The sequence below is a fragment of the Pelodiscus sinensis genome, chromosome 7, assembly GCF_049634645.1.
Source record: "Pelodiscus sinensis isolate JC-2024 chromosome 7, ASM4963464v1, whole genome shotgun sequence".
Lineage (NCBI taxonomy): Eukaryota > Metazoa > Chordata > Testudines > Trionychidae > Pelodiscus > Pelodiscus sinensis.
Genome location: NC_134717.1, coordinates 37,221,466 through 37,232,908, shown reverse-complemented (window position 1 = coordinate 37,232,908; position 11,443 = coordinate 37,221,466). Strand labels below are relative to the sequence as shown.

The 11,443-nt window shown below is 43.2% G+C and overlaps 1 protein-coding gene across 1 annotated transcript in view; it reads left to right on the top strand.

Moving 5' to 3' along the window:
* Nucleotides 1-276: 276 nt before the first annotated feature.
* The window catches only part of GALNT3 (polypeptide N-acetylgalactosaminyltransferase 3), a 44,853-nt gene continuing 33,686 nt past the window's right edge, over nucleotides 277-11,443 (top strand). The window contains exon 1 of the mRNA XM_075933522.1: nucleotides 277-431. The gene's annotated coding sequence lies outside the window, so the exon portion shown is untranslated. The remainder of the gene's footprint in view (nucleotides 432-11,443) is intronic.

Here is an 11,443-nt window from a genome sequence, read left to right as displayed (position 1 = left end):
TTACTGCGCACTGGTTTGGGAGATGAGAGCTCCCCAGAGCTTATTCTACAGCCCTAAGCTAGGCCAGGGGAGCTCGCCCGCTGGAGACCTGGGAGAGGGGAAGCCAGGTGCGTGTCTCGATCGCGCCGGAGGCTGTCGGCGTCCCGGAGCAGCTTTGCTGGCGGCAGCAGCAGAGGCGAAGGAGCACAGGAACCGCGGCCAGCGAGTCTCGCACGCGACTGCCACACGCGAGCTGCGCTCAGGCTCGCCGCTCCGCGCACCTACCTGGGCGGCTAGGTAAGGCTGGGGGCGGGGCCGGCGCGCAGGCGCAGTGCGCGCCCCAGCCCCCGGAGCTCACCTGGACGTGGCCGTGGACGCAGCAGCGGCTCCGCCGGCTGGAGGCGAGCTGAGGAGAGTCCGGGCGCCTGCTCCGCGTCTTCCCGCCACTAGAGGTGAGCTGCCCCGGCCGCTGGGGGGCGCCGGCGCCATCTCGGGGGCGGGCAGTGTGAGGGGCCGGCAGGCGGGCGCCCCGGCTGCAGCTGCGGAGCCCTCTTGAGGTGGCCGCCCCGCCCGCCAGCCTGGCCCCGCGCGGCTGTGGCCGGTTCTCGGGCCGTGGCCCCGCCAGGGAGGCGCGGTGCCCCATGTGGGGCTGGCAGAGGCCCAGGGTCGGATTCGCCTGCCCGCTCGAGCGCAGCCCAGCTCTGGCTAGGGCCGGGCGTGTGCCCGCTCCCGGGGAGGTGCAAAGCCAAGCAATTGCCAAAGGCTGCTTGGGAAGTAGAAGCGAGCGGCTGGCAAAGGCAAACAAGTCTCCAGGAAACGCTAGCCATTATCCGGCCGCTCCGCAAACACCCCTGTTGACTAAAGGAGGCGGATCCTGCCGTGTTGGCTAGTCCCTTCAGGTGCTGTCTGCAGCTTGTTTTCTCCTCAGTAGAGCGCTGCTGCCTTTTAATCTAATCGACGTGATTAGTCACAGTTCAGGGCCCTGGGAAAACCAGTGGCACCAGTTTAGAGGGTTTCCCAACCTATGGGTCGGGACCCAAATATGGGCCATTACATTTCAAAAGGGACACCAAGTGTCTCCCCAGGTGTCTCTGTCTCCCCTCCTTCCTCCATTTTTTGAATTGCCTTGGGTCACCAAGTCTTCCTGAATTGTCAAAATGAGTCCCCATCTGGAAAAGGTTTGGAACTGCTGAGATACATGAAGGGAGGTGTAAATTCTGGTTCCTGCCTGCCCATGTGAGCTGTTCTGGTCTCTTCTCTTCTCCATCCTTGGCCCAGCAGGATGCCACCATATTTCTCCATCTACTAGGTAAAAGTCTCATTCTTATCCAGCAGTGCATGAGCCAGTGCCACCAGGAGTTGAGTTCCTGGCAGACTTTCCTATTCAGTGCTATAGACTGCTGTACAGGAATAGATTCCTTGTGCACTAAGTTATAATGTTCCTCCATCTTGTGTCAGGACAAATTTGAGAGATGCCACTCCCTGATATTTGGCCTGGCCATTCCATTTCTCTGGACAGCCAGCCAGATGGCATTTCAGTAATGAAGTGATCATATAGACTGACGTAGCACTTCAGACCTTTCTGACAGCAGCCGTACTGTTTACTGTTTAAGTATTGCAGCTGCTCTTAAAAGTGGTCAGGTTCTGGCCCAACCAGTCTCTGGTCTACAGAACTTGAAGCAAGTGCAAAAACCTTTGGTGAGGGGAGAGGGTATTTGCTCAGCCTCCTCACCCCCAAGTGGTGCCACTTTTGGGGATGCTCCAGTTAAAAGTGGAAATGGATGGAGTCTTCGTTTTATGTAGTCTTGTTTATAGGAATGTACAAAATCTTCCTTCTTTGAATGTAGCAGGAACAAAAAACAAAATGTCCAATTACTTAGCTTACCGCATCAAGCCACTCTGGGCAATACTAGACCTAGAGAACGTGCTGTATATCTTTTTCCAGAGTCATACTGTGCTCAGGAGCCAGTGTTTAACTTTCTCACCTTTTGGCTCTGCTAGGGATGACAATGGTTAACTGGTGGCATGGATGGGCCAGCCTCCTGCCTGCCACAGACCCCCAGGCTATCCAGAGCAGCCTGCCGCCAAGGGTGGTGGGGGGTGCACCAGTCTCACCAGAGCAGCCTCTGCCTGTGGCAGTCCAGCCAGAGCAGTCCCCCGCCCACCCTGTGTAAGTGGTTAAATGGCTATAAAGAACATTTAACCGGTTAATTGATTACATGAGATTTTAAATCCTGGCCTCTGCCTTTTGTTCTTGTCCTCAGCATCTTTCGATTCTACTAATTTCCAATCTTTCATTCGCAACAGTTATCTGAGACAATACTCAGCAAAGCCCCTCCTCCCAAACAGTCCAAAAATTCTAGATGTGTTACATATAAATGTCCATACAGGGTAGACCCATGGTCCATCTAGCCCTGTAACCTATCTTCTGAGTGGCTAATGCCAGATGCTTCAGAGCAGGTCTACAGAAAACTTACATCAGCACAGCTTGTCTTTCATGGCTGTGAAAACTCCATACCACTGAGAGATGCAGACTCTAACCCCCAGTCTACCCACCTATCATCGCTCAGAGAGGCAGATAAAGGTGTGGGCCTTGTCTACACGGGTACATTTTGTCACCAAAAACAAAGCCTTTTGGTAACAAAGCAGTGCGAGCATTTACACTGCACTGTGACTTTTGTCAGGAATAACACCCAGTTTTGGTGACAAAAAACTTCCAGCCCTGTGAGAGACTTTTGTCTTTTCCCTCCCTTTATTGTCGACAAAGAGCCAGTGTGGACTCTATTGTTTGTTTTGTCGAGAGAACTGGCCAGTATCCCACAATGCCTGCCCTGATGGCTGTGCTCAATTTTTGTGATCTCTGCTGCCCGGCAGCATGCACCCTTCCCTTCCAAATCTCTAGGAAGTATGTGACAGCTAATTGAGCTGCTCTGTTTGGAGAACAAGCAAAGAGCAAATCATTAGAATGCTTCCATTCTGCCCTGATAGAAACATAGCAGCAGCAGGCAGAGGGCTAGAGAGATTACTGTGCTGCTTTGGCATTCCTCAAAGTGTTTCTATATCCTGGGAAATTTCCCAAATTCTGGGAATTTTTGAGTAAAATGGGAAATTGGGAATTTTTGGTCAAAATGGGAAATTGGGAATTTTCTTGAAAATCTGTTAAATCCTGGGAAATGTTCAGTAAAATTTAAATTTCTGTTCATTTTGTCGTTCCTTTGGAATAAAATTTTGAGGATGATTCAGATTTATCAACTGCTCTCAATTGGTCAATAGGGTTGCCTGTCAATTATTAGAACTCATGGAACTTCATGCTAAAAATTGTACAGCGGAAGGCATTTATACTAAATTCAAGGAGTCAATGTTCAAAAAAAAATCCCATTGAATAATATTTTGGGTGTTGCTTGTGATGGTGCAAATGTGATGATAGGAGCAAAGAATTCCTTTTTCTCTAAACTTAAAGAGGATGTTCCAAATATATTTTTGCTCAGATGTATTTGCCATATATCAGCCCTGATATCAAGTTCAGCTTCTACAGTTTTGCCTGATTTTGTAGAGCAGTTTATAACAAATATCACTAACTATCCAGCACATAGTGTTAAAAAGAAAGAAGAATTTGAGGAGATGATTGAATATTTTCTCCATTTAAAGTTATCTATGTTAAAACCAAGTCAAACAAGGTGGTTAGCTGTAAAACCTTGTGTAAATAGAATATTAGTGTTGTGGGATGCCCTGTTTAACTATATACAACTTAAATGTGTTGATCAAAAAAGTCCAAAAGCAAAATAAATATATGATGCAATGTGTAATCCAGAACTTAAAGCCTACCTACTATTTTTGAAATATGTTTTGGATTACATGAACAAATTCAGTGCTTTCTTTCAAAGCAAATCTCCACTCATTCATTGCATTAAACCAGAGTCAGTGAAACTTTTCAAAGTAATTGCAACAAATTACTTAAAACCACATTTCCTAAAAGGTGAATTAATGAAAGTTAATGTGTCGCATCCTTCTAATTTTATCAAAATTAATGAAATGTATACTGGTCTAGAGTGTGAGGAGTACTTAAAATATATTGATACTAGTGTAGCTATGAATGTAACCTTTATAACATATAAAAAATAATCTGGGAATTTTTCATCAGATTTGGGAAATTTTTAGCACTGGCCTGGGAAAAATTGGCAACACGATATAGAAACACTGATTCCTCAGCACAGAGAGCTCACAACTCAGAGGAAATCCCAAGAAGCACAAGAATCAGCTCTGCCTTTCCACTGCACTGCACTGTGGGATATCTATCCACATTGCTAGCTCCCCTGTTGACAGATAGAGCTAAGCAATGTGGCCATGAAATGTCAACAACAGGAGTCAGAAAAAATAAACCAGTTTGACCAGTTTTCACTTTTGCTGATTTTTGTATGTCCACAGTGCTTTTGTTGCCAAACTGTCGCAGTGTAGACAAAGCCTTGGTCTATTACAAAATTAAGTTGGTTTATTTCTGGTCAGCACAGGTAATGAACTGCTGCTATGGCATTTTAAGTGAATCTATTACTGAACTAGGGTGAAGAAAGAACCTTTCCTGTCATTATAGTAAGTGTCTACATTGAAACACTGCTGCAGCTGTGTCACTAGCAATTTGAGAGTAGACATAATCTCAGACGGAATGAGCAGAACAAGACATTCACATGATCCTTTTACCATAGGCAGGGATTTGTGGTTAATTTATCCTTACAGTTGTGTTGGACATCCATCCAACTTAATTCAGTTTCACTCAGCTCATAACAATAACAGAGTTGATTTGGTTTACAAAAATTGTTATTATGAGGTAAACTTACACGTCCACACAATTGAAACTCCCCAACTACAAAGTTTTGTTTTAAACATTTTGTATAACTATAATCATTACATGCTTTTACAAATAATTTAATAAAATGAAAAATGATTATTGCAACATCTGTGGTATAAAACATGACAAATCCACAGTATGGTATTTACAGTTATCTTCAAGTCTCCTAATGTATTTATAATATTTTGCATAGTCGGTGGGCCAACATTTGTTACATTTTTAATTTTAATGTTACGCTCTATATTACCTTAAGCATTACACTACTAAGAAAAACAACTTACTTAGCGATAATCCAAAGGATATTTTTAGGTAACTTAGGCCAAGTATATAATTGATTTAATGAGTTATTGAGGTTAGTGCAACCTCCCTAACTGTCATGGCACCATGCATGGTGGCTGGCTGGCCCACTGACAGCAATTCTGGGCTCCAGTACAGAACTGTCAGTGTACTGACAACATGTAAAAGCTGTGCAGTCTGCCTGACATTTGGGTGGTTGTGTGCCTGTGCCAGATAGTGCCCAGCGAGCTGTTAGCTGCAGTGGTGTGTACGCTTCTCCGACACAGCAAGGGCTTCCAGTCCAGTAGGATTGCCAACTATTTAGTCAGGCAAACCCAAAAGCCCTCCGATCTCTTTCCTTGAGGCCATGCCCCATCCCACCACTTCTCCAAGGCCCCACCCGGCGCTCAATCCATCTACCTCCTCTCTGTCACTCTCACAAAATTTCACCAGATTGGAGCAGAGGTTGGGGAGTGGGACAAGGGTGCAGGGTACAAGCTCTGGGAAAGAGTTCAGGTGCAGGAGGTTGTGTGGGCTCTGAGAGGGAATTTGGATGTGTGAAAGGGTGCAGCACTGTGTATGTATACAAATATGTCGGTGTTTTTAACTTCAAAATACTTGAACTAAACTCCTTGAGGTACAGTCCAGTCCTTTAATGGTAATTTATTAAGAAGGCATTTTCAACAAAATTGTTAGCCATTTTTAACTTATAGATGGACAACATTTCAATTGGAACATATTGGACAAGTGTGAGTATTGTATACAGAGACCAAAATGGCTGGCTGAATTTTGTTGTTACTTCAAAAGAAGCTTTTGACCTAAGGCCAAACAGTTTCAACCCAAATGTAACTTATTTGAAAAGTTATAAGAAACTAAAAAGGGAAACAAGCAGATGGTTTGTACTGTGAATTGAAAAAAATGTGAACTTGAATATTATGGACATAATGTGGGAGACATGAAAATAAGAGTATAGCCATAGGGTTACCTCACCCACCGCATGACCAACAATGTGATAGTGATTGTGAAATGCTCAGGAAAATTAGTGAGACTATGAAAATTTAAAAAAAACTTAATGGAGGATTTCATCTATCCCCATATTGACTGGGTATATATCATCTCAGGATGGGGTGCAGAGATGAAGTTTATTGACACCTTAACTGACTGCGTCTTGAAGCAGCTAGTCCTGAAATACAAAAATAAATGTAACATGTGGGCGGGCAGAGGGGCGAGTTTGAGGAGGACATTGTTACCCAGGAAACAAGATAACGTTAATTTGGAAGACAATTAGACTCTCTCTGACTAGCTGTTAATAATCCCTGAACCAGATGCGAGTTACGCTTGGTAATCTGTATCTCTATCACTGGTGATTAAATGACCCAATAATCAGGCACACAAGGTTTAGGGTCAAACCATGTATTAAATTTAAACAGCAAAAACAGGAACAAGAACACGACCCACCCTATCCCTAGATATAAATAAGATAGAAAAGACCCATCCACAAAAGGTAATACTTTACAAAATGTCAGGCGATTAGCGCTCATGTTCTGCAACTTCTTAGATAATTTAAAGCCTCAAAGGAGGACCAGCGAGGAGATCCCTCGGTGCAGTGTTCCTCGCCTTGTGGCCTAGGGCTGCTGAAAGATCTTTGATCATCTAGGATAATGGCTCTCCCTGGGTACGGTACTGGTTGGCTCTTCAGCGAAACCATCCGATCCGGAACGTAATTGGGATGATGACAAAGTCCAGGTCCAAAAGTAGTATGACTCCAACCCAAAAACCCTTACGTGGGATGTTTCCACATGTGAGCGGTATGTGAGTCAAAAACAAAAGGCTTCACACAGTCTTTTAATCCAAAGATGTTATACTGAATAGACACTAACACAAAAGGGTATGGAACCTAAGGAATCCAAAGAACCAGAGGAACCTGAACTCTCCTCAGCCCAGACCTTTTATTGGCCTTGAGGCAGGAAAATGGGTTGACATGCTGAGTGCAATATTTAGGGCCGTGTGCAGATGATTAGAGAGATGAGTGCATCTTTGGTGAGGGGTGCAACACTATAGAGATAAGTACACGTGGCTTAAGATGAGTGCACAGATAGAGAGGGTCGTGTGCAATGCTGCTGATCTTTTGGCGGAAAGCTACACTTGTGGTAAAAACATCCTTCTTCAAAATGGAAGTTTCACAGACTCCATTTTGTATACCCTATATACATGTTATACATATTGCCTCTACACAGGGTAACAATACCATAGCAGCCCACCATGGTAGCATTTAATTTCATAAAGGTGAATTACAAAAAAAATAAAGCAGTCAGCTAAATAGAAATCGAAAGGTAGAATACCAAAAGTTAAATCGCTGCAATCTTTACGGGAAATGTTTATAGCCACCATCATAGAGGCTTAACTTAAATGTATACCCAAATTAAAAATAATAGGGGACCAGAATAATTGTAGTCATAGCTAAAGAACAAAGTAAAAGAAGCAGTGAGAGGCAAAAAGGTATCCTTTGAAAAGTGGAAGTTAAATTCTAGTAAGGAAAATAGAAAGGAGCATAAACTCTGGCAAATAATGTGTAAAAATATAATTAGGAGGCCCAAAAAAGAATTTGAAAAGGTAGGCAAAGACTCAAACAATAAAAGCAAATAACTGTAAGTACAGGCAGTCCCCGACTTACGTGGATCCGACTTACGTCGGATCCCTAGATACGAACGGGGTGAGGCAACTCCCGCACATGCGCAGCAGCATTCCTGGGGCTCGCTCACCTGGGTCCTAGGATCCTCTTCCTCCTCGGGCCGGCTCCGACTGGGGTCCCGCAGAGCTGCCGGGCAGAGGAAAAGTGCCTCCCCACGCCCGCTGCCCCCCCCCCTGCCAGCAACAGGCTGCCCCCTCCCCTGAGCAACAGGCTGCCCCCTCCCCTGAGCAACAGGCTGCGGAACAGACAAAAGCAGCCTCTCTGCCCTTCCTCCCCTCTAAACATGCCGGGCTCCCGGAGCGCAGCAGCGTCCCCAGGGCTCGCTCACCTGGGTCCTAGAATCCTCCTCCTCCTCCTCTTCGGCCGGCTCCAACTGGCCTCTGCCTGCAGCAGCTGGCCACAGGGACAGGGATCCCGCAGAGCTGCCGGGCAGAGGAAAAGTGCCTCCCCACGCCCGCTGCCCCCTCCCCCCCTGCCAGCAACAGGCTGCCCCCTCCCCTGAGCAACAGGCTGCCGAACAGCAGACAAAAGCAGCCTCTCCGCCCCTCCTCCCCCTATACATGCTGGGCTCCCTGGGCAAACAAAGACTCCACCAAAACAAACAAAGTGCTGGCCTCATTGTGTTAGCAAAAAAAGGACCCTCCTCATAGAACCCTGGGTGATGTGTGGAAATAAAGCTATTAGCTCAAAGCATGGTGCAGAGCTGTTTGGTATTTGATGAGTTACTCCTTTAGTCCTGAGTTTGTCACAGGGACAGAAATAGATGTGAAATCTTCTGAACAGGGGAACAGACAGCAAAACAAACATTAGAGGGGAGTTAACCTTTCCCTATGCTATCCAAAACTAAAAAAAATGTTTGGCTAGAGTTTCCCCTACAATATGTACCAGTTCCGACTTACATACCAATTTAACTTAAGAACAAACCTACAGTCCCTATCTTGTACGTAACCCGGGGACTGCCTGTACATCAGAAGCAGTAAGCCTGCTAGACAACTAGTGTGACCAGTGGACAGTCAAGATGCTAAAAGAGCACTCAAGGACACTGAGGCCATTGCAGAGAAACTAAATGAATTTTTTGCATTGGTCTTCAACAGCTGATGATGTGAGGGAAATTCCTAAATCTGAACCATTCTTTTTAGTTGACAAATCTGAAGAACTGTCCCAAATTGAGGCATCAGCATGGGAGGTTTTGTAAAAAATTTGTAAATGAAATAGTAATAAGTCACCAGGGCCAGATGGCATTCACCTAACAGTTTTGAAAACTCCAATGTGAAACTGCAAAACTACTAACTATATATAGTCTGTAACCTGTCATTTAAATCAGCTTCTAAAACGGATGACTGGAGGATATCTAATATGCCAATTAAAAAAAAAGTCTCCGGAGGTGATCCCTAAATTGGAACTATAGTAAAGAACAGAATTAATTACTAGACATATAGATAAGCATGATTTGTTAGGGAAGAGTCAATCTACTGGAATTCCTTGAGGGGGTCAACAAGCATGTGGATAAGGATGGTACAATGGATATAATTCATTTAGTTTTTCAGAAAGCCTCTGACAAGTTCCCTCACCAAAGGCTCTTAAGTAAAGTAAGCTGTCGTGGAATAAGAGAGAAAGTCTTCTCATGAATCAGTAACTGGTTAAAAAATAGAAAACAAAGGGTAGATATTAATTGTCAGTTTTCAGAATAAAGACAGGTAAACAGTGGTGTCCTCCAGGAGCCTGTGCTTGACCAGTATTGTTCCTCATATCCATACATTATCTGGAAAAGGGGATCAACGTGGCAACATTTGCGAATGATATAAAACTAATCAAAGTAGTTAAATCCAAATAGGCTGCTAAGTGTTAAAAAGGATCTTGCAAAACTGGGTGACTGACAACAAAATGGCAGATAAAATTCAATATAGATTAGTGCACATTGAAAAACATAATCCCAACTCCACCCGTAAAATGATGGGGTCTAAATCAGTTGTTAGAACTCAACTAAAATCTTGGAATCATTGTGGCTTGTTCTCTGAAAATATCCACTCAATGGCTGTGTCTAGACTGGCATGATTTTGCGGAAATACTTTTAACGGAAAAGTTTTTCCGTTAAAAGTATTTCCGCAAAAGCGCATCTAGATTGGCACGGATGCTTTTGCACAAGAAGTGCTTTTGCGCAAAAGCATCCGTGGCCAGTCTAGATGCGATTTTGCGCAAGAAAACCCCAATTGCCATTTTAGCCATCGGGGCTTTTTTGCACAAAACAGTTCTTCCTTGTCTACGCTGGCCCTAAGAGGGCTTTTTCCCGAGCGGGAGCGTGAAAGTATATGCGCAAGAAGCACTGATTTTGTACATTACAAAGTCAGTGCTCTTGCGCAAATTCAAGCGGCCAGTGTAGACAGCTGGCAAGTTTTTGCGCAAAAGCAAGCGCTTTTGCACAAAATCTTGCAAGTCTAGACGCACCCATCGTGTAGCGATAGTCTGAAAAAGTAACAGTGTTAAGAAACATTAGGAAAGAGATAGATAAGAAGACAGAAAATATGAAGTACCTGTATATTAATAAATGGTGTTCGCACATCCTGAACACATGCAGATTTCTAAAAGAATGCATTGGAATTTGAAAATATACTGAAAAAATGATATGGGTTATTGAACAGCTTCTGTATAAGGATACAGAATTAAGACAGGACCTTTGATCTTGGAAAAGAGATAATTAAAGGGGATATGATAGCAGTCAAAATCATGGTTGGTATGGAGAAAGTAAATACAAAAAGTTTATTTCCTTCTCCTAACACAAGAACTAGGGATCAACAAATTAAATTAATAGGTTTAAAACAAAAGGAAGTATTTCTTCACACAATGCATAGTCAACTTAATGGAACAGAGGATATTGTGAAGACAAGATTCAAAACACTAATCTCACATAACATTAATTCCGCATATACATGGGAAAAACTAGAGGGAACAATGTCCAATAGATGCCATCTTTGTAAATATCAAATGAAATAAAGTTAAGCCTTACCCTGAACTGATGGATTCACAGCTCTATATGTTTCAAAATCCATGTGTATCACAATGTTTACAAAGAGATGGATTCTACTAAAACATGTCTTTTTGTTGTAACCTATTCACCATACTAATGCAACATAATTTATATTTTGCAAAATAAGAAACTTTTTTTGACTCCTTAAGCCACAGCATTTATTCTTAGTTGAAAAGTACAAGCTAAGCGTTCTTAAACAAAGTAATATCTGGTTTCAATTTCCATATTCAGTAGCAGTGTGCATGGGTGTATCCATGACCTCTTGTGCCATATTTATAATGCTCAACATTAAACATTTCCTGATTCTTTCTCTATATTGGAAAAACAACCTTTATCTCAAAGATTTTGAGGGGGGCTTATGTATTCAGCATATTTATTTATTTTGATTAAACATTTAAGGAGATTATAAATGTGGGTTTTAGCATATTTTGTATTAAATTCAGCTTTCATTATAAATATTTTTAATAAAAATAAAAATGAAATCTGATTTAAATAAAAAAATCCTATTGCAATTTTTTTTAAATCTATTTTTACTACCCTGATTGCTGAGAAGCAAGAAATGCACCCATCAGGGAGAGCACTATTTTAAGGACTACCATAAGGTTAACATTGACAAATTTAGCAGTAG